The following is a 24,188-nucleotide window of genomic DNA, read 5'->3' as shown; positions in this document are numbered from 1 at the left end:
ATAGAACTGAATAGGAAAATAGACATTTACAGTAATAGTTGAAGACTTCAGTACCCCACTTTCAATACTAGATAGAACATCTAGACAGAAAGATAATAAGGAAACAGAGGATTTGAACAATGCTACACACCAACTAGACTGCACAGACATATATAGAACATGCCATGCAACCACAGGAGTGACCTTCAAGTGCACATGAAACATCCTCTGTGATAGATCATATATTAGGCCACAAAACAAGTCTCAATAAATTTTAAAAGATTACATTTATACTGAATATCTTCTTGACCACAATGGAATGAAGTTTGATATCAATAACAGAAGGAAAACTATGAATTTCACATATATGTGCAAATTAGACAACACACTCTTAAACAACCGATGAATAAAAGAAGAAATAACAAGAAAATTAAAAAATATTTAAAGATGAATGAAAATGAAAACACAACATACCAAAATGTATGGGATACAGTGGAAACAGAGCTAAGAGGGAAATTTGTAGCTGTAAATGCCTTCATCAAAAAACAAGAAAGACTACAATCAGTAATGTAACTGTACACCTTAAAGAACTAGAAAAAGAGTAACAAATTTAGCCCAATGCTAGCAGAGGGAAGGAAATAATAAAGATCAGAGTAAGACAAATGAAATTAAAAATAGAAAAACAATAGAGTGGACCACACAACCAAGAGTTATTTCTTGAAAAAAATCAACAAAATTGGCAATCCTTTAGCTGGACTGAGAAAAATCAAAAGAAAGAGAGAGAGAAGAAGAAGAAGAAGAAGAAGAAGAAGAAGGAGGAGGAGGAGGAGGAGGAGGAGGAGGAGGAGGAGAAAGAAATGCAGGTATTGAAATGGAAGTAATAGGAACATCATTACCAATCTTATAGAAATAAAAAGGGTTATAAGAGAATACTATAAACAATTATATGCCAACAAATTAGATAACCTAGATGAAATAGACAACTAGAAAGTCAAAATTACTAAAACTGACTCAAGAAGAAATGGAAAATCTAAACAGACATATAACAAGTAGAGTATTAAATCAGTAATCAAAAGTCTCCTAATGACAATAAAAGTCCAGATTCAGATGACTTCACTTGTAAGTTCTATTCAACATTTAAAGAAGAATTAACTCCAATCCTTCTCAAATTCTTCCCCAAAACAGAAGAGGAGGGAACATTTCCTAAATCATTCTGTGATACCAAAGCCAGATAAAGACACTAGAAGAAAATAAAACTATGGATCATACTAGAAAATGAAACAAATAAAATTAATTTAAATAGAAAGAAAGAAAGAAAGAAAGAAGAAAGAAAGAAAGAGAAAGAAAGAAAGAAAAGAAAAAAGAAAGAAGAAAGAAAGAAAGAAAGAAAGAAAGAAAGAAAGAAAGAAAGAAAGAGGGATGCCTGGGTGGCTCAGTGGTTGAGCGTCTGCCTTTGGCCCCGGGCATGATCCTGGAGTCCCAGGATAGAGTCCCATATCAGGCTCCCTGCATGAAGCCTGCTTCTCTGCCTATATCTCTGCCTCTCTGTGTGTGTGTCTCTCATGAATAAATAAATAAAATCTAAAAAAAAAAAAAGATTTTATTTATAAAAAAGAAAAAGAAAAAGAAAGAAAGAAAGAAAAAGAAAGAAAGAAAGAAAGAAAAAAGAAGAGAGGGAGGAAGGAAGGAAGAAGGGAAGGAGGGAGGGAAAAAAGAAGGAAGGATGGACAGATGAACAAACACTATGGACAAATATCCTTTATGAATATAAATGCAAAAAATCTCAAGAAAATATTAGCAAACTGAATCCTATTGCATGTTAAAAGGATCATATACCATGACCAAACAGGACTAAGCTCAGATATGCAAGGGAGGTTCAATATAAGAAAATGAGTCAATGTAGCACACTACACCAAAAAAATTAAGGGAAAAAGCTACATGATCATCTCAATTGACACAGAAAAAGCGCTTGACAAAATTCAACTCTGCAATTAGGAAAGAAGAAATATCTCCAACATGATTGTTATTATATATGAAAAAAACACAGCTGGGACACCTGGGTGGCTCAGTGGTTTAACGCCTGCCTTCCCCCCAGGGCGTGATCCTGGAGACCCGGGATCAAGTCCCACATCGGGCTCCCTGCATGGAGCCTGCTTCTCCCTCTGCCTGTGTCTCTGCCTGCCTCTCTCTGTGTCTCTCGTGAATAAATAAAAATAAAATCTTAAAAAAAAAAACCCCACCACCACCAACAAACAACAAAAAACACAGCTAACATCACACTCAGTAGATGAAAGATTGAAAGCCTTCCTCCTAAGACCAGGAGCAAGGATACCCACTTGTACCACTGCTATTCAACACTGTACTGAATAGTCAGAGCAATTCAGCAAGAAAAAGAAATTGTGAAGGAAGAAGTAAAACTACCTCTATTTATGACAACATAATACTATATCTAGAAAATACTCAAGGATCCACAAAGAAATTATTAGGGCTAATAAATTAAATAAGCAAAAGTCAGGGTGCAAGCTCAACATAAAAAAATTGGTTGTTAAAAAAAAAAAATTGGTTGTTTTTCTGTACACTAGAACAATATGAAAAGAAAATTAAGAAAACAATTCCATATGCAATAGCTTCAGAAAGAATAAGATAGTTAGGAATAGATTTAACCAAGGAAGTGAAAGGCATATACATTGAAAACTACGAAATATTGCTGAAAGAAACTAAGGATCTAAATAAATCAATGAAAGAATATCCCATGTTCATGGGATGGAAGAATTAACATTGTTAAGGTAAAACAAAAACAAAAACAAAAAGCATTGTTAAGGTAGCAATAGTCCTCAGAGCAACTTGTGGATTGAATGACATTCCTACCAAAATCCCAAGAGCCTTTTATTGGCTCAGAAATGGAAAAGTTGATCCTAAAATTCGTACGGAATTGTAAGGGACTCAGAACAACCAAAACGGCCTTTAAAAGAACAGAGTTGGAGGACTCAAACTCCCAATTTCAAAACTTACTGCAAATCTACAGGAATCAAAACTGTGTGATACTGACATAGGGTAGAAGTAGAGATTGGGGTGCGTGGATGTCTCAGTCGGTTAAGCAACCAACCCTTGATTTCGGCTCAGGTCATGATCCCAGGGTCCTAGGATTGAGCCCCACCTCAGACTCTGTGCTCAGAAAGGATTCTGCTTATAGATTCTCCTTCTGCCTTTCCTTCTTCCTCTGCCCTGCCCCCACTCACACACATTCTCTCTCTCTCTCTCTCTTTCTCTCTCTCTCTCAAATAAGTAAATAAATCTTTTTTTTTTAAAAAAAAGAAATAAAGATCAATGGATAGATTGAGTTGAATTGAGAGTCCAGAAATAAATCTATGTATAGATGGTCAATGATTTTTGACAACGATGCCAAGACAATTCAATGGGGAAAGAACAGTCTCTCCAGCAAATGATACTGGAACGGGATATCTACACCTAAAAGAATTAATTTGGACCCTTATCTCACATCTTATCCAAAAATTAATATCAAATGGATCAGAGACTGAAATATAAGAGCTAACACAATAAAACTCTCAGAAAAAGACATGGGGGTAAATCTTCATGACCTTAGATTTAGTGATGGATTCTAGATATGACACTGAAGCATGAGCAGCAAAGAAAAAGGAAATAAATTGCACTTCATAAAAATATAAAACTTTTGTGCATCAAGGGACATTATCAAGAAAGTGAGAAGGTGAACCACAGAATGAGAGAAAATATTTGCAAATTACGTATCTGATAAGGGTCAGTATTTAGAATATATAAAGAGCTCTTACAATTCAACAACAAAATGACAAACAACCTGTCTTAGTCCATTCAGGATGCTATAACAAAATACGGTTGATTAAACAACAACAAACTGATTTCACACAGTTCTGAAGATTGAGAAGAGGAAGATCAGTAGATTTGACAGCTGGTGAGAGCCCACTTCTGGTTTATAGACCACTTCATTCTCAGTTGGTGGAAGAGGTAAGTTATCTCTCTGGGGTCTCTTTTATAAGGGTACTAATCCCATTCATGAGCACTCTGCCCTTATGATGGAATCATCTCTCATAGGCCCCACCTCCATTACCATCACGTTAGGGGTTAGATTTTCACAATGTGATTGGGGGTGTGTGCGACCCAAATATTCAGTCTATAGCACAACCCATTTTAAAAATGGGCAAAGGATGGGGTGCCTGGGAGCACTCAGTTGCTTAAGCATCCAACTCTTGATTTCAGCTCAGGTCATGATATCAGGGTTGTGAGATGGAACCCTGCATACAACTCTATGCTGAGTGTGCAGCTTGCTTAGGACTCTTATCCCTCTGCCCCCCTACTACTTGCACGTGTTTTCTCTCTCTAAAAAAAATAATAAAATAAAATAAAAAATAAAATAAATTAAAATTAAAATAAATGGGCAAAGAACTTGAATAGACATTTCTCCAAAAGAATATACAAGTGACTACCAAGTACATGAACAGATGCATGTTCACATGATTAGCTATTAGGAAAATGCAAAGCAAAACCACAGTGAGATATCATTTCATGCCCACTAGGATGTCTATAGTAAAAAAAAAAAAGTGTTGCTAAGGATGTAGAGAAATTGAAATTCTCATACACTGCTGGTAACAATATAAAATAGTACAGCTGCTTTGGAAAACAGACCATCAGCTCTCAATGAATTACACATAGAATTGTCATAAGACCCAGCTATCCAATCCAGGGTATATACCCAAAAGATTTGGAAATGCATGTCTGCGCAAAGATTTGCATGGAGATGTCCAAAGCAGTATTATTTATGATGAAGACAAAGTAAACATGTCCATCAGCTGATGAATGGATAAACCAAAAGTGTGTCATCGATTGGATATATTTTTCCAATTTTATTACATGACATCACATTACAATAATATTATTGCAATGGAATAATAATACAGCAGCACAAATGAATGAAATGCGTGCTACAATGTGGATGAACCTCAATAAATAAAAGACATCAGGCACAAAAGGTCACAAACATGATTCAATTTATGTGAAATACTCAGGAAAGTGAAAGGAAATCAGTACAGACAGAAAGGAGATTAGTTGGGCCAGGAGGGAGAATGGGATTGATTACAAACGGACACAAGGCATCTTTCGGGAAATGTTCTAAAATTGGGTTGTGGTGATGATTGCACAACTTACTAAAAATCATTGAATTGTGCATGTTCAGCGGCTGGAATTTATGCCATGTAAATTATTCCTTTAATAAAGCTGTTAAAATAAGAATAAAAAAGAGGAAATGAGCTGAAGGAGGGGTTGTCTCAATTATTTTTTTCCCCAGTAGGTCTTTGGTTGAAATGCAAATTTAACCACTTCCTCTCCATTGACCAGCTCTGAATAGTGGGGGCTGAGGGGGAGGGTGTTGAGAGATCCTATTGCATCTTCCTTCCGGGACCTTGGGGGATAAACTTGTGAGATGTGCACAGACCCTAAGGGCCCCTTCAAGGGACCCTTCCCTCGACATGGATCAGTTTCTGAGGGGGTTCATGGTCACCTCCCTGGGCATGACAGATGTTCAATTTCTACCTCCAAAAGCATCTACTTTTTTTTTTTTTTTAAGATTTTATTTATTCATGAGAGACACAGAGAGAGGCAGAGACATAGGCAGAGGGAGAAGGAGGCTCCCTGTGGGGGAAGCCTGATGAAGGACTCGATCCCAGGACCCCGGGATCAGTCCCTGAGCCAAAGGCAGGCACACTCAACCACTGAGCCACCCAGGCGTCCCCAAGCATCTACTTTTTAAACAGAAGGGGTTAAGTGGCCCCTGGTACACCCCATCCACTTCCTAAGTCATGGCCTGAGCACTCTTTTGAAAACGTAAATTGTATTAAGCCACATCTCTGATGGAAACCTTAGGTGACTTCCAATATCCCTTGGAACCAAATCTACCTTCCTTGCTGTCCTGGCGGTTCCATGCCATGTGCACGATGTGACTTCTGGCCCACCTCCTTGTATTCTTTTGCTTGCTCACTCCATTCTACAGCACTGTTGTCAAGTTCCCAGAGCCAGCTGCATCCCTCAGCATCTTTGTATTTGCAGTGCCTTCTGCCTAAAATGTTTCCACTGTGGCTGGGTCCGGCCTGTCATCCAGCATGCCCCTACATGTTCCTATCTTGACCAGTTTTCTATGACACTTAGTACAATTTGCATTTTGTTTGTTATTAGTTCTTTTCATCTGTCTCTCTCCATTAGAATACAGGCTGCATGAGGGCTGTGGCTAGTGTATATTTCTGAGGGGTACCCCCAGTACAGAGCCAAGGGCTTGCTCAGTACTGGTGGGCAGAAGGCAGGGAGGGAGGAATGGCTGGCTGGCTGGGCAAGTGGATAGAAAGGTGGATGAGTGGGTAGGTGGGTGAGTGGGTGGGTGGAGATAAGGGCAGGGAGGCCAGCAGGCACATAAGAGGGAGGCAGGAGGGATCAAATACCCTCGGGTTAACATACGTCCGGAAGCAGTGTAGTGAGCAGATCAAAATATATGCTCTGAAGTCTTGAGTTCAAATCCCAGCTCTGTCACTCACTAGCTGTGTGACATTGGACAAGTCATTTGCCCTCCCTGAGCCTCAATTTCCTTCTCTGTAAAATAGGGATGATGACGATGATGAGATATTTTTAAAAAAAGATTTATTTATTTATTATTTTAGAGAAAGAGAGAGGGAGTGAGTGGGGGGAGGGGCAGAGGGAGAGAGAGAGAGAGAGAGAGAATCTCAAGCAGACACCACACTCAGTGCAGGACTTGGGACTCAATCTCATGACCTTGAGCTGAAACCAAAAGTCAGATGCTTAACTGACTGCACCATCCAGGTACCCCAATGATGAGTTTTAAGTGAGATGACGCATCTTTAAAGTCCTTAAAAACCCTGGCACAAGGGCTGGCTCAGTTGGTGGAGCGTGTGGCTCTTGATCTCAGGGTTGCCTATTTGAGCTCCATGTTGGGTATAGAGATCACTTTAAAAAAATAAAAAGAAAAATATAAAAAGAAAACAATGCTGGCTGGCACAGAGCAAACTCTCAGCAAATATTAGGCTCCTTTGTACTGTTCCTTTTCTTGATCTTTCAACCGCTCAGAGTACTGATGCATGGTACCATAAAACTCACCCTGAAGATCAAGAGAAAGAAAAGAAAAACAAAAACTGGCTTCCTCCCAACATTGGTTCTCCAGAGAACATGAGATATTTCAGCCGTGGGGAAGAGAATTTCTATAGGGCAAACATCCTTCAAATCAACCACAGGGGAATTTGTACCAAGTTCCTCAAAAACAGCTAGAAAAAGAAAAAAAAAAATAGAAGAAATAAATAGCAAGATGCTTTCTCTTTTTCTTTGGAGCGGTCATGTGGGTTCACTGCAAATTGTTTCCCAAAAATGAGTCAGCTGGGAAGAGATGGCATGCGCGTTTGAACCAACCCGTGTCATCCCGACACCACAAAGTAGCCCCCATCTAAGCTGGTTACATTTTGTCCTGGTTTGGGCCCATTTTCACAACCTGGTGCAGACTTAGGAATTAGATACACCCAGATTCAAATCCCCACCAAGACACTTCTTAGCTTGCGTGACATTTCACTTCTCAGAGCCTGGTTTTCTCCATTTATAAAATGCGAATAGTCGTGTTTGCCTCATGAGGTCTGTGGGATAAAATGAGATCATGTGGGTGCTTTAAAAATGCAAGATAGTGGGCAGCTCCGGTGGCCCAACAGTTTGGTGCTGCCTTCAGCCCAGGGTGTGGTCCTGGGGACCTGGGATCGAGTCCCACGTCAGGCTCCCTGCATGGAGGCTGCTTCTCCCTCTGCGTATCTCTGCCTCTTTCTCTCTCTCTCTCTGTCATGAATAAATAAATAAATAATCTTAAAAAAAAAATAGTGACAGTAGTGATGGTAGTTAACTTCTCTTGCCCTCCCTCTGAGGCTGCTGGGCATGAGGTTGCTGAGTTCTCTCTCCTGATTTCTCAAACATCTGTGAGAGAGAGAGAGACAGCTGACCCTTTCACGGGATCCCTCTGGCTCATCAGCAAGATGGAAACTCTCTTGAAAATTTCTTTTCTCTATTTTTTTCCTGAGTTCCCATGTGTTCATAATGGTGGCCACCCTCTCTTGGTTGGCCAGGCGGCCCACTTGACGGGCAAAATGAGGCATTCAGAGAGGTGTTGTCACCTGCCCAAGGGACTGTCTTCTCAAGGGTGTGGAGACAGGGTCCTGCTCCCTGCAGTGGTGGAGCAGGAAGCTAGATTCAAAGGGAGCAGGGTCAGAGGAGTCTGGGAGAGGATTCCGAACTCAGACCCCTCCTGGGCCAGGCAGGCAGTGTGCGTGAGGGAAGCGTGGGACCCTGGCGAGTCTCTGGCCCTGGGCCCTTGGTCTTCTCTCTGAACTGAGAGTTGGCCTCTCAGGACCACCGGGCCCCATGGGTCACTCACACCACCCCTGGACCCCTCAGAGCCTTGCTGTCCACATCTGTGAGCCCTGCCAGCCTCCAAGGTCACAGCCACCAGGCCTGGGGGGATGATGTCAGCCATCCACAAGAGGCTGATCTCACCCTGATGGCCCCAAATGTCTTTCTAGCAGGTGACCTTTGGTGATCGGAGGGCTCTGCGGCGGCCCGGCCCCCTCCCACCTCTTTCTCACTCCTCAGGGGAGGGGCCGGCAGCCCTGTGGGTGGGGCCTGTGGGGAGCTGCTCACCACATCCTCCTCTTCCTCCCCACCAGGCACACGCGGCCTGAGGGGCCTGGGTGGCAGCCACACTGTGCCGAGTGACCCGCGGGCTCCGGTCTGACTGTTTGCCTGCTTCTTCCTGAGTGTGCCTGACAGCTGCACAGCTGTCTGTCTGTCTGGCTGTCTGCCTGCCTGCCTGCCTGCCTGTCTCTCTGCGCGTCTGCCTGGCTGGCCACCTGCCTCTCTGCTTGATTTCCTCTGTCTTGTCTGCTGTGTGTCCCCTCCCTGGTGCAGCCGATTGGTCCCCACCCCAGTCCCTACCTTCTGTCCGTGGGTGACCTCTCTGGGATGTGACCGTCCGTTGCCTGTGCCCCACAGCTGGCTCCCTCTGTGTTCCGCCTGCTGGGAGCCCGGCTGCCATCCATCGGGCTGACAGGTTGTCTGCTTGTCTGGCTGGTGACTCGGGGCAGGCTGTGGATCCCCACCCCCTAGCCCTGCCTGTTCCCTCTAACTCCTGCTCCCCACGCCAAGCTGAGCCTCGCTACCACCCCCTGGGAGCCCACTGGATTGCCCGGAGCAAACAGAATGGATTTCTGAGGGAGAAGCTGGAACAGCAGGTAACGGCTCCAGACACTCTTCTCCGAGGGAGCCTGGCACCTTCTTTGCCAGAGTGGGAGGACATCGAGGGGTTTCGCGCCCTCGTCATAGCTGAGACCGTGAGAGCAGCAGAGTTGGGGCTGGAGTCTCCTGTTCAGCGCAGCTCAGGATGACCACACTGTCTCTCTGCGGGTCTGCCGGAAGCCGGGAGGCAGGGGCATGGCTGAGATGACCCCAGGAGCTGGCTGTGCAAACCAGCCTCCAAAAGGCAAGGGTTGGGGAAAGAAAGCCCAGCCCAAGCCCAACACCTTAGTCACTGTGGTTCTGGACTCCTGAACAGGGCAGAGTGGGCACGGGCGACACCATGTGATGGTGTGGCACTTCCAGGGGGGCTATTTTGGAGGAGGAGGGGAAGAGATTTTGTGCCAGGTTCCGTGTTTTAGCTTCTCTAGGTCATCTAACCCCTCAAAACGGCTTGCTGTACCCATTTCACAGAGAAAGAATGGGGGCTGGCTCTGAGAGGTAGAGTGATTTTCCCAAGGTGACTCACCAGTGTGTAGCAGGGTGGGCAGGTGACTCGAGGCTGGTCCTGTCCTCCACACTGTCTCCTCACGAAAGCCCAGGGCATGGGCCCCCTGGAGGCGAGGGGAGCGAGGGGACTGGGGAAGGCTGAGCCTGGAAGCATGGGTTGAATTTTGACACACAGAAAGGGGGGAGGAGCAGGCACTTTCCTGGCCAAGCAGCCAGGTGACTGAAGGCCTCCGGTGGGGACACCGGACTTGGAGCCGGAGCAGCGGATCCAGGGCAGGCGGCATTAAAACGTCAGGGGCTGCTCCTGGAAGGACACCTGCCTTCCCCTGGGGGAAAGCGTGGGGGTTTTAGAAGCACATGGTGAAGTGGGGAAAACCTGGCGGGTTCAAAAGCCAGCCATGCGACTCCCTAGCTGGGTGAGCGTGAGCGTGTCTCTGTGCTGCGTCCAGCCTCGTGGAGTCTGTTTTCTCCTCTGTAAAATGGGGATGAAGGCAGTTCCATCCTCGTGGGACTAGTTGTGAGGATTGGAGGGAGGAAAAATATGAAAACTGCGGGCTGGAGACCTGCCCAGGAAGGCGGCTCGTAACTGTGAGGAACCTGGGAGCCTACGGCAGAGAAGGGCTGGAGTTCCAAGAGTGGAAGAGGGTGCAGGGAGAACCTGAGGTCCTCCCTCCCTCGGCCTCTGTCGTGCTGGTCCTCCCAGCGCCAGGGCTCAGCCCGCTGTTGGCACCCGAGGGTCTCCCACAATGTCACAGGTGAGGCCGGGAGCCTCATTCAGCCCATTTCACAGACAAGATGGTTGAGGATCCCAGGTCACCTGTGGCCGTAGTTACCTGCTCCCAGGTTACCTGCTCCCCGGATTACCTGCTCCCTTTGGTGAGCTCAGCGGAAGCTCTGGTCTGGCGCACTCCACACCTGACAGGGTGTCTGGATCCTCAGCAGACAGCCCCACAGGGGAGGAAGCTAAACCAAACTAGTGTTAGGAGGAGAATGAACTCCAGGGCCGGGAGAGGTGGGGTGAACGAGACGGAGGCTGAGCCCTGGCCTCCCCACCTGCCCAGCGAGGGCTGAGGGCTGGAGACCTAAAAGGCTCGTGGGCAGTGGGGTGGGGGGAGGCCGGTGGAAGAGGTGGGACATCAGAGGCTTTGGGAGGCCCCACTTCTGTCCCTGGAGCCTAATAAATAAATGGATAAAAGGAAGAGGGCAACTGTGATTCCAGGGAGGAGAGCCAGTGCCTTCGGAGTCCCCGCAGGCCGGAGGGACGGCTGGGAGGCCCCTGTGCCGCGTGGGGGGTACGGGGCTTTGGCATCAGCCAGGACGGAGCAGACACCCAGCTGCACCCCGTGGTACCTGCGTGACCTGGGGTAAGCCACGTGGCCCCCCCTCAACCTCCCTTTCCCCATCTGTAACATCCATTTCAAGGCTTTATTCTCCAGGTGTGTCTTTGAGCATGTGCTGTGCAGCAGGCACTGTCCCAGGTCCTGGGGATTCAGGGGGCGCGGATGGCGCAGGGAGGAGGGGAAGGGGCCTGAGCTGGAGGCAGCCGTGAGGACAGGAGGAAGAAACACCCCAGGGAGGAGGGTCTTCTGCTCTCACAGCCCCTTCCTCGCCCACCCGCCTCTCCAGACTTTGCCCTTTAGTGCACCCTGAAATGTGCGGGAGGGGCCAGAGGGAGCAGAGCGGGACCTCACCCCACCCTCCGGCTCACAGGTGCCCCCGCCTCCACTCCTTGCCCTGGCGCAGGGCCAAAGGGACTTTTTACGACAGCTCATATGCAAGATCTGAGTAAACTTGGAACTTCTGAAACATCCTGAGAATATTCCCCAGGCTGCAGGCAGGGGCCCCACTGATACCCTCCAGTGCCCAACCTGCTGGTCCCCACAGCCCCCAGGAAGGGTCTGGCCACCTGAGTGGTTCCCCAGAGAGGTGGGGCAAGGACACCAACCTGGCTCCCTGCTCAGGCTCTGGTCCTTCCTCACTGGGTGACCATAGGCAGGGTGTTGGGCCCCTCTGGGCTTCTCTTTCTCAAATGCCGAGAAGGTTTAAGGATGTAGATGGGGACCAGGACCTGCAGAGCTTCTCCAGTACAATCCATAACACTCAGCATACTTTGGCCAGGGTGAAGGCAGGCTGGTGGGGTCCTGCTGCGCAGGGTGGGGGGCAGTTAGAGGGCCGGCCACCAGCCCTGTCCCAGCCACTTGCCTGGCAGCTGCAAGTATCCGTTCTTTCTCTGCCTTCCACCCAGCCTGTCCTGGTCTGGAGGAAAGGGGGCAGGAGGGAGGGGTGGCTATAGGAGCTGAGAGGGGTGACACAGGCTGGACGAGATTGCCCAGCACGGTGGAGATCGCAGGGCAGATAGAGAAGGCACAGGCAGGGAGCCGTTGCCGGGAATGGAGCATGCTTCTCCGCTTGGAGAGGTTGCTCAGGCTGAGAGAAGTGTCATAGGGAAAGCCTGTTCGGGGCTAGGACAGGCTTCGTGGGCGAGGATCCCAGCCCGCCTGGGAGGGAGACACAGACAGGTGTCACCGGCTGAGGTTGGGATAGGACCTTGCTCTCGTGTTCAGCTCCTACTGACTAAGCTGTGACCCCAAGGTCCTGGCACACCTGGGCGCAGACACCCACAACCTACCCCTTGCCACTGGCAGGAAAAAAAAAAACCACTTGTAAAAAGCAACTCATGTTCCCCATACACCCACGATGTGCCTGCCTCACACTCCCTCAGCCCGGCCAGGGCATCACCGCATTCTATAGGCGAGGAAGACTGAGCTCCAAACAAAGGAAGAGATATGCCTAAGGGTCCTCTAAGGGTTACCGGCAGAGGCTCCTTTCTGATCTAGGGCTGCCAGGCTGGTTGTCCCCCAGCCCGAGAGCTCTGCTTGGCTGAGAAGTTTCTGTGTGGCCCTGGGCAGCCCACTGTCCCTCTCTGAAAGTTCTTTGTTGCTAATCTGATGACAGGAGTCATGACTGCTCAGAGCCTGGGAGCCAAGGGTGTTGCTTGGGGTGGAAGGAAGTTCCTGGGGGCTGTGATGGAGCTGATGGGGAAACTGAGATCTCTCGGGGGGCTGCCTGCGGGTCTGCTCTTTGTATGACTGGACACAGCAATTCTTCACCTTGTTCGTTCATTCGCCATTGCCCCAGCTACTTGTTGAGCACCTGCTGTGCTCCAGACCCCACTCCACGTGCTAGAGATACTTTCTTTTGTAAACAAAACGGAGAATTTCCCAGCTTCTGGGAGCTTATGCTCCATGACGGAGACAGGTCATAAACCCAAAAACAGAAACACTTACTAAACTAATTCTAATATTACACCCATGAGGAAGGAAACAAAGAGATGTGTGGGCCAGAGAACAGCAGGGGACACCCATATGAGACGGTGACAATGGCCCCTTTGAAGGGGTGACATAAAAGTTAAAACCGGAGGATGAGGAAGCAAAGAAGCAGGAGAAAAACTGTGCTGGACAGAGGGAATGGCATGTGCAAAGGCCCTGGGGTGGGGGTGGGGGGAATTTGGAGTGAATTTAGAGTGCTGGAGCTTTTAATCCTTGTCAGGCACATTGAGATCCTCAATTCACCAAATTTCATAAAGAGGAGTCAAAAAGAATAACATTTAATTTTAGGGTGTATAGTCCATGTGGGTTTTAACGTTGGGGGTAGGCTTCAAAGCCCATTATGATAGAATGTATTCCCTTTTATTTTTATCATGGAACAAAAGTGATGAGCATCAAAAAAAAAATTTTTTTTTAAAAGGTGGTGAGCATCCTCTGGGTGTCAGGCACTGGTTATAACCGCTGGCGATTCAGCGGTAACCAAGACACACACGGTCCCCGCCGGACTGTTGCTCAAAATGTCACTGAAAGCACCCTGAGCAGTGTGTGCTCTGGTGGAGGGATGGACCCCGGAGGAAAGAGTGACTCATGCGCTTTGGAGAGGTTTGAAGATTGACAGAGGAGGCCACATTTGAACTGGATTTCAAACCTGAATTTTTCTAATTCACGAGTGGGAGGCTGACAGGCTGCCACGGACCGTGGCGACTTCTGGTGGCTGAAAGAGCACGTGCTAAGGTGTGGAAGCGGGGTGAACGGGGGACGCTGGGGAAGCTGTCGGGAACCTGGTCTACCTGGAGCCCACGATGGGTACCAGGGGCCAGAGGGAGTGCTGGGGAGCAGATCCTGAAATGTCTTGAATACCGGGCAAGGACTTTGGGGTCTTTTCTGGGGGGCCACGGGAAGCCACAGCTGCAGCACAGACTGGGCAGAGGTGGCCCAGCTGGACGCTGGGGAGAGGCCGGCAGGAGGGCAGGTGGACAGAAGTCCTTAAAGACCAGGGATGAACTGGGAGCCCCTTCTCCTGTGTTCCCTTTCGGGAAGTCCCTCAGTCTTGACACTTCCCCTTCTGGCGACCTGTTGGCTCTTGTTTCTGGCACGGCTGGGGAGTCCCTCTTCACCCACCTCATTTCTTTTGGGTCCCTATGGGAAACGGGCCATTTTGCTCTTACCGCACTCCTCCCTTACCTTTCACTTTCAAGCCCCAGTCCCCGCCCCAGCCCCAGCCCCAGCCCCACTGGAGGTGCCGGCTGACCCGCCACACACTCAGCAATCTGTTCCTGAATCATCAGTGAGGGAAAGAAGACCCAGGGTGACCAAAGCTTGGGTTCTTTCCAGTTTGGGGTGGTTGTAAACAATGATGCCCTGAATGCCCCGGCGCACATCTGATTGTGTACAGATGTTTGTGTTTCTTTTTGATGCGCAGCCTGGAGGTGGGATTCTCTTCAGCAGAATTGTTCCAAAGTGGTTTTACCAAATGGCACACACACCAGAACACTGAGCAGGGATGGAGAGTTTGGATTACTCTGTGTCCTTTATGAGCACAGAATTGTCTTTTTCCTCTTAGCCTTTCTGGGGTGATGTGTTGTGGTATCACACAGAGATGTAAATTTGCATTTTTCTTGATGAGTCATGGTTTTAAGCACCTTTTACTATCCTTATTGGCCATTTGGATGTCTTTGGTGAAATGTCTCTTTAATAAATAAGCCTTTTGACCTTTTTTTCAAAATTGAGTATTGTGTTGTTTATTGTTGTTTTGTAGGAGTTCTTTATACATGCTGGATATCTATATCTTACATATATATATGAATTACATGCATAACATATTTTAGGGGCACCTGGATGGCTCAGTGGTTGAGCATCTGCCTTCGGCCCAGGGCGTGATCCCAGGGTCCTGGGATCAAGTCCCACATTGGGCTCCCCGCAGAGAGCCTGCTTCTCCTTCTGCCTGTGTCTCTCTGTGTCTCTCATGAATAAATAATAAATAAAATATTTTTTAAAATAGCATCTATTTTATAATTTTATATATATTACATGTATTACATTATATGTAACTATATAAAATATAAGAATTGTATATAATTGTATAAAAGAAACATACAGGTATAGATATAGAGATACAGATATAATCTCTTCTCATTTCAGTTTCTTTTCCATCCTCTTAATGAAATCTTTGGTGAACAAATATTCTTAATTTTAATAAGGTTCAATTTATCAGTCTTTTTCTTTATAGCTCAAGCTTTCTGTGCGCTGTTTAGGAAGTGTTGTCTGCCCTAAGGTCGTGAAAAGATTATCTTCTGTTTTCTTCTAGAAGTTTTATTGTTTTACTTCTGACACTAGGTCTACAAAATATCTGGAGTTTATGTGTGATGTGAAGTGGAGGGTCAAGATTTATTTTTTTCCTGTATGACTATCCTACTGTCATTTTTTAAAAATCATGCTTTCCTCATGACTTTGCAGTTGTGTCTTTGTTGAAAATCAAGTAACTATAATCGTGAGTCTATTTCTGGCCTCTGTTCTTTTCCATTGGCCAGTTGATTTTTCCTTGCAACAGTACCATATTCTTCTTCATGATTGTCTAAACTCTTCTCGGTTCTTTGCAATTCTATATAAATCTTCACACTAGCTTGTCAATTTCCACCAAAGGAAATCCTGCTGGGAATTTGCTTGAAGCTTGAGATTTCACTGAAACTTTAGTTCTATTTGGGGAGAACAAACATCTTTAAAATATGAAATTTTCTAATTCATGAACATGTATGTTCCTCCATTTATTTGTCTCTTTAAACATTTACCTTACTGGTATCTTGTAGGTTTCTGTGTAGAGGTGCATCTTTCATTAGAGTTCTTTAGAGTATTTGATTTTTTATGCTAATACAAATTGTATAATTTTTAAAATTTCATCTTTGTTCTTGGTATATAGAAATACAACAGATTTTCTTCACGGTTTATTAACTTTGTTAACACACCTTTTCAAGCTCAAGTTCTAGATATAGGAAGAAATAGCTGCCAAACCCAGTTCACCTCAACTGACTACCAGTTGGGGTCTTCCAGCCTTTGCTTTTATAATGTCTATAGACCCCTTCATCTGCTAATCTCATGAGTTCGAGGCACAGCATTCGAGCTGTGGACTTCATAAACTAGCAGATAGTATTTTCTTCTCTTAACAAGCTTCCTAAGGACAATGTAGAACAGTACAGTATTGTTAAGCATGTGCATGTTGTTGTACTGCCGATCTCTGAAACTTTCACAACTGAAATTTCATACCCATTGAACAACTCATTACCCCCTCCCTCTATCCTCTGAAAAACCACCATTCTACTTTCTGTTTCTGTGAGTTTGATGACTTCAGATATGTCATGTAAGTGGAATCATACAGCATTTGTCTTTTAGTGATTGGCTTATTTCACTTAGCATAAAGTCCTCGAAGTTCATTCATGTTGTAGCATTCTTTCTTTTTAAGGCTAAATAACATTCTACTGTATGTATGTGCCGGATTTTCTTTATTCATTCATCGGCTGGTGAGTGTAGGTTGCTTACAATCTCGACAGTTGTGACATGCTGCAGTGAACACTGGTGTGCAAATATCTTTGAGATCCTGTTTTCAATTCTCTTGGATATCTACCCAACATCTAGCATCCCTGGATAACATGGTAGTTCTCTTTTTACTTTTTTGTTTAAAGATTTTATTTATTTATCCATGAGACACACAGGGAGAGAGAGAGGGACAGAGACACAGGCAGAGGGAGAAGCAGGCTCCATGCCAGGAGCCCGATGTGGGACTCGATCCCGGGTCTCCAGGAACACACCCTGGGCCAAAGGCGGCGTTAAACTGCTGAGCCACCCAGGCTGCCCTCTTTTCATTTTTTTGAGGAAGCTCTATACTGTCTCCTATTGTGTCTGCACCATTTAGTAATTCCACAAATAGTGTATAGTGGGTACAGTTTTTCTACATTCTCACCAATACAATATCTATCCTCATAGGTGTGAAGTAATAGCTCATTGTGGTTTTGATTTGCATTTTCCTAATGATTAGTGATGTTGAGTGTCTTTTCACATACTTATTGGCCGCTTTCAAGACCTTTACCTATTTTTAATCTATTTATTTTAATTTTAATTTAATCAATTAATTAACACATAGTATATTATTAGTTTCAGGGGTAGAGTTTAGTGATTTATCAGTTGCATATAACACCCAGTGCTCATTTTATCAAGTGCTCTCCTTAATGCCCATCACCCAATTACCCCTCCCCCAACCTACCTCTGTTCCAGTAACCCTCAGTTTGTTTCCTATAGTTCAGAGCCTCTTGTGGTTTGTCTCTCTCTGATTTTGTCTTATTTTATTTTTCCTTCCCTTTCTCTATGTTCAACTGTTTTGTTTCTTAAATTCCACATATGAGTAAAATCATAATGATAATTTTCTTTCTGATTGACTTACTTTGTTGAGCCTAATACCCTCCAGTCCATCCACATCATGGAATATTACTCACCCATCAAAAGGAATGAAATATACATATATATATAAATCACATCTTCTTCATCTACTCATTTGTCCATGGACAGCTGGGCTCTCCTTTACCTATTCTTCAGTCAACTGAAGAATTTGTTACATTCTATTGTTGTTGTTTTTTTTGTTATACTCTATTGCTATTTGTTTCATTTTGTTACAGAATTGCAGGAGTTCTTCATATCTACTGAATATATTCAGTATAGGTTTGCAAAGTATAGGTTTGCAAAGATTTCCTATCATTTTGTAGGTTGTCTTTTACCCTATTGATTGGTTCCTATGCTGTGCAGAGGGTCTTAATGTAACTCTGTCGATGGTTGCTTTATTATCTGTGCTTTTGGTGTCATATCCAAGAAAGAATTGCCAAGCCCAATGTTCTGAACTTTTCCCTTATGTTTTCTTCTAGAAGTCTTATAGTTTCAAGTCTTATATTTACATCTTGAATCCATTTTAAGTTAATTTTTGTGTATGATGTAAGAGTCCATGCCCACTTTTTTGCATGTTCATATCCAGGTGTCCCAACACCATCTGTTGAAGAGACTGTCCTTTCTTCACTAACCAAGTATGCAAAGATTTATTACTGGGCTCTCTATTTTGTTCCATTGGTCTCTATGCCTGTTTTTATGCCAATACCCACTCTGTCTGTCTTTGTGCCAATATCTATATGTCTGTCTTTATGTCAATGCCTACTGTGATTACTGTAGCAGGATAATGTGTCTTGAAATTAGGAAATGTGAGGCTTGTAGCTTTGTTTCTCATTGCCAAAGATTTCTTTGGTTATTCAGAGTCCTTTGAGATTCCATATGAATTTTAGTATGGTTTTCTCCTATTTCTGCAAAAACAAAATGCCATTGAGATCCTGACAGAGACTACATTGAATGTGCAGATTGCTTTTTACATCTTAATAATATTAAGTGTTCCAATTCATGAACATGGGATGTCTTTCCATTTACTTGTGCCTTCTTTTAATTTCTTTTAGCAATGTTTTGTAGTTTTCAGAGTGTAAGTCTTTCATTTCCTTGGTTAAGTTTATTCCTAAGTATTTTATTCTTTGTGATGCTATTATAAATGATATTATTTTAATTCCCTTTGGAATTGTTCATTGTTAACATGTAAAAATGCAACTAATTTTGTCGATTTTATATCATTCTACTTTGCTGAGTTTATTAGCCTAATAGTTGTGTGTGTGTGTGTGTGTATGTAATCTTTAGGGTTTTCTCTATATAAAATCATGTCAGCTTTGAACAGAGATAATATTACTTCTTCCTTTCCAATTTGACTGCCTTTTACTAATTTTTTTATTGCCTAATTTCTATGACTAGGATGTATAGTACTATGTTAGATAGAAGTGGTGGGAGTGGGCACTTTTGCTTCATTCCTGATCTTAAAGGAAAAGCTATCTGTTTCTTACCAATGAGTAAGAGGTTAGCTGTAGGCTTTTATATATGATCTTTATTGTGTTGAGGTGATTTCCTTCTATTTCTAGTTTGCTAAATGTCTTTATCATGAAAAGATGTTGAATTTTGTCAAGTGCCTTTTCTGCATCCATTGAAAGGATCACATGATTTGTGTGTGTGTTTGTGTGTGTGTGTGTGTGTGTGTGTCTTTGGTCTGTTGATGTGGTATATTTTTGGATACTGAACCATCCTTGTATCCCAGGGACAAATCCCACTTGGTCATGGTGTATAATCATTTTAATGTGCTGTTGGATTCAGTTTATTAGTGTCTTGTCAAGGATTTTTGCATCAGTACTCACCAGGAATATTGGTTTGGAGTTTTCGTTGTCTGGTTTTGGTATCAGGGTAATGGTGCCCTCATAAAATGAGTTTGGAAATGTTCTCTTATCTTCAGCTTTTCTAGAAGAGTTTGAGGAGGATTGGCATTAATTCATCTTTAAACATTTGGTAGAATTCACCAGTGAAGTCATCTGGTCTTATCGAATCAATTTGCTCACTATAAATATGTTCAGATTTTCTATTTCTTCAAAATCAGTGTTGTTAGGTCATATGTTTCTAGAGATTTATCCATTTCTTCTCCATTATTGAGTTTGTTGATGTATAATTATTCTTTATAATCACTTTATTTCTGTGGCATCAGTTGTGTCTTCTCTTTTCTGACTTTGATTATTTGAATCTTCTCTTATTTTTTTAGTCTAGCTGAGGGTTTGTCAATTTTGTTGATCTTCAGAAATACAATAGACTTTTTATATTGGTCTCGTATTCAGCGTCCTTGCTTAACAATTATTATTCTAATAGTTTGTTAAGTTTCTGGAATTTTCTAGGTGCTCAATCCTTATATCATTCCAATCCTTATAATTTTCTAATCTTTATAAATTTATTTGTTTTTCTTGCCTTATTGCATTGACTAAGACCTCCAGTATAAGACATTCTTGTCTTTTTCCTGCCTTCAGGATAATAGTGTTGCTGTAGCATTCAGTATTTGACCATTATGGATAATGTTAATTGTGCATATTGTGTGCGTGTGTATGTGTGTGCTTTTTATCAGATCAAAGAAGATTCCTTCTATTTCTGGTTTTCTGAGAGTGTTTTAAAGATTGTGAATGGGAGTTACAGTTTATGAAATGTGTTTTCTGAACCTATTAAATTATCATATAAGTTTCTTTTTTAATTTGTTAATGTGATGAAATAGATTACTGATTACAAATGCCATCCTAACCCTGTATTCCTGAAATAAACCTCATGTGATAATGATGTCTATCTACTTTTGTATATATTATTACATTTGATTTGTTAATATTTTGTTTAGGATCTTTGTATATTTCTGGGAAAGATTGATCTCTAATTTTACTTTCTTTTAATGTCAGGTTTTGGTGATACAAAGCTAAGTCTTTTATTCCAGTGTTTAGTTCACTTACATTTGACAAAAGTACTGATGTGTTTGAGGTTAAGTCTACCATCTTACTATTTGTTTTCCTTTTGTCTATTATTTCTTTCTTTTTTCTTGTTTCCTTTTTTGAAGAGTAAAATTTTAAAAATTATCATTCTGTTTCCTATCTGTTATATTTTCTTTTTTAATTCTTTTAGCGCTTTCCTTGAGATTACAATATGGATACTTTTTTAAAAGATTTTATTTATTTATTCATGAGAAACACAAAGAGAGAGAGAGTGAGAGAGAGAGAGAGAAGCAGAGATATAGGCAGAGGGAGAAGCAGACTCCATGCAGGGAGCCTGATGTGGAACTCGATCCCAGGACTACAGGATCACGCCCTGGGCTGAAGGCAGGCACTAAACCGCTGAGCCACCCAGGGACCTCATACAATGTGCATACTTAATTTTTTTTTAGTCTATCCTATATTGGTAGACTTATATTGAGTCTACCTTATATTTATAATTTCCCAGACAATACAGTGACCTTTAACTTTATTCATTCCTTTTTACTTTTGGGGTGTCATGGTAAGGTATTTTAATTTTGCATATGCTTTAAATTTCATAAGACATCATCCTTATTATTATTTTAAGCAATTATTATTATTTTACATTTATAATATTCTCTATTGCTTTTTATTCCTTCCTATATTACCTTGCTTCTCATCTGGTGTTCTTTTTCTTTTGCCCAAAAGACTCACTTTAATATATCTTTTGATGTAGTCTAGTAACAAATTCTCTCAGGTTTTTTCTTCTCTTTTCTTTTCTTTTTGAAAAATATCCTTATTTTGCTTTTACTTTAAAAATTATAATTAAGATCTAATTTACATACCATCCAATTCACCTTTTAAAAGTATAAGCTAAGTGGTTTTTAGTATATTTACAAAGTTGTGCAACCATCACCACTGTTAACTGCAGAACATTTTCATATAAATGGAGGCATACAATATGTAGATTTTGTGTCTGGCTTCTTTACCTTAGCATAAATTTTTAAGATTCATCTGTGTTGAAGCATATATCAGTACTTAAACTAATCTGATGGCTGAATAATATTCTTTTCTATGGATACTCTATGTTTTGTCCTTTCAATTGGTGGATATTGGGCTGCTTCCAGTTTGGGGCTATTATGATTAATGCTGTTATGAATTTTCACACGCAGAGGTGCTTTTTTAATGGACATATATTTTGAATTATTTTCACTGTATACCTATGAATCAAATTGCTTGGTCATGTGATAATACTGCATTAACTTTTTGGGAAACTGCAAAACTATTTCCCATAGCAAATGCACCATTTCACATTCCAATCAGCAATATATAAGGACTCCAGAACTCTACATTTTCAACCACTTTTAATTTTTCATTTTTAAAATAGTCATCTAGTAAGTTTGAAGTGATCTTTGTCTGCATTTCTCTATGAGTAATGATGATAGCACCTTCCCATGTGTTCATTGGTCATTCATTAGTGTAACTTCTTTGGAGAAATTTCTATTCAAGTATTTTGCACATTTAAAAATTGGGTTGTCTTTTAGATCTTGAGTTGTAATAATTCTTCATATATTCTGATACTAGACCCCTTACAAATATACAATTTAAAATATTTTTACTTATTCTGTATATTGCCTTTTCACTTTCTTGGTAATGTCTTTTGATGTGTACAAAAGTTTTAAATTTTGAAATAGATCCAGTGTATCTATATTTTTCTTTGGTACTTGTGCTTTTGGTGTCCTATATAAGATATCTACTGTGTGATGTAAGGTCACAAAGAGTTAGATCTGTGTTTTATTTTTAAAGTTTAATATTTCTACCTCTCACAGCTAGGTCTTTGAGCCATTTTGAGTTAACTTTTGTGTGTGAGATAGGAGTCCAATTCCATTCTGTTTCATGTGGATATCCAATTGTCCCAGCACCATTTGTTTTAAAGACAATCTCCCCTCCATCAAATTATCTTGGCACTCTTATCAAATATCAATTTAACATAAATGTATAAGTTTCTTCCTGGACTTTGAATTTGATTCCATTGATCTATACATAGGTTAGTATCACACTGTGTTGATTAGTGTAGCTTTGAAGTAGGCTTTGAAATGGAGAAATCTGAGTCCTTCAAGTTTGTTCTTCTTTTTCAAGATACTTGTCTATTCTGGCCTCTTACATCTCCATTTGAATTTTAGGATCAGCTTTTTAACTTCTGGAAAAGAGCCAGCTGGCCTTTTGATAGGGATTACTTTGAATATGTAGATCATTTGGGGAAGACAACAATATTGGGTCTTCCAATCCATGAACCCATGGGATAGGCTTCCATTTATTTGGGCCTTCTATCATTCTTTCAATAATGTTTAGTAATTTTCAGTGTGTGTGTCTTACACTTTTGTTAAATTTCTATTTTATTCTTTTTGATATTATGGTAAAAGAAATTACTTTCTTAATTACACATTCAGACTGTTCATTATTGTACAAAGATACAATTGATTTTGCGTATTCATCTTGCACCCTACAACCTTGCTAAACTCACTTATTAGGCCTAATAGTTTTTGTTTGTTTGTTTGTTTGTTTGTTTTGTTTCAGTTTGGCTTTTTGGTGTGGATTCTTTAGAATGTATATACAAGATCATATCATCTGCGAACAGAAATGCTTTACTTCTTCCTTTCCAATCAGGATGACTTTTATTTCTTTTTCTTGATGAATTGTCTTGGCTAGAACCTCTAGTACAATGTTTAATAAAAATAAGAGTGGACATCTTTGTCTTGTTTATGATCTTAAAGGAAAATCTTTCTGTGTATAATGTTAACTGTGGAATTTTAGTAGATCTGTTTTCATATTGAGTTTGCCTTATTTTTTGAGGGATATTTTTTCTGGATATAAAATTCTAAGTTGGCTTTTAAGTATAATCTTACTTTAATTTTTAAAATAGTTTTTCTATGATGTGTGTAGGTGTGTGCATTGCTTTTTGTTGTATTTGTCTTTCTTAGGTTTGTAGGACTTCTTAAATCTGTGGATTAATATATTTTTCTGGTTTTGAAAAATTCTTAAGCAATACTTCTGTTATTGCTTTTGAATTGATCTCTCTCCCCTATGTCCTAATATATATATATAAATATATATATATATCTTTTCTGTATTTGTATTTCTTTATATTTTTATAAGATTTTATTTATTTATTTATTTATTTATTTATTTATTTATTTATTTATTTATTTATTTATGAGAGACACACAGAGAAAGGTAGAGATATAGGCAGAGGGAGAAGCAGGTTCCCTGTGGGGACCCTGGTGGGGGACTCGATCCTGGCACTCCAGGATCATACCCTGAGCTGAAGGCAGGTGCTCAATCACTGAGCCACCCAGGTGTCCCTCTTTTCTGCATTTTTAAACATTTTTTTTCCTTTGTATGCTTTAATCTGAGTATTTTCTATTCCAGCTCAGCAATCCTCTCTTTTAATGTTACAAATCCATTGCTAAATCCATTCATTTCTTACATATTTCGATTATTGAATTTTTTAGTTTTAGAGTTTCTACTTTTTTTTTTTTTTTAATTTTTATTTATTTATGATAGTCACAGAGAGAGAGAGAGAGAGAGAGGCAGAGACACAGGCAGAGGGAGAAGCAGGCTCCATGCACTGGGAGCCCGATGTGGGATTCGATCCTGGGTCTCCAGGATCGCGCCCTAGGCCAAA

The 24,188-nt window shown here is 42.1% G+C and overlaps 1 protein-coding gene across 2 annotated transcripts in view; it reads left to right on the top strand.

Annotated features, from left to right (window-relative positions):
* Positions 1–9,020: 9,020 nt before the first annotated feature.
* Positions 9,021–24,188, top strand: part of IL21R (interleukin 21 receptor) — a 35,874-nt gene continuing 20,706 nt past the window's right edge. The window contains exons 1-2 of one of the 2 annotated variants that reach the window (XM_025415657.3): positions 9,154–9,293; positions 11,024–11,168. The gene's annotated coding sequence lies outside the window, so the exon portion shown is untranslated. Of the gene's footprint in view, positions 9,294–11,023; positions 11,169–24,188 lie in introns of both variants that reach the window. The other variant, XM_025415658.3, reaches the window with a different exon arrangement.

The sequence above is a fragment of the Canis lupus genome, chromosome 6, assembly GCF_003254725.2.
Source record: "Canis lupus dingo isolate Sandy chromosome 6, ASM325472v2, whole genome shotgun sequence".
NCBI lineage: Eukaryota > Metazoa > Chordata > Mammalia > Carnivora > Canidae > Canis > Canis lupus.
Note: the sequence above shows the minus strand (reverse complement) of the source record. Positions and strands in the feature narration are given on the sequence as shown.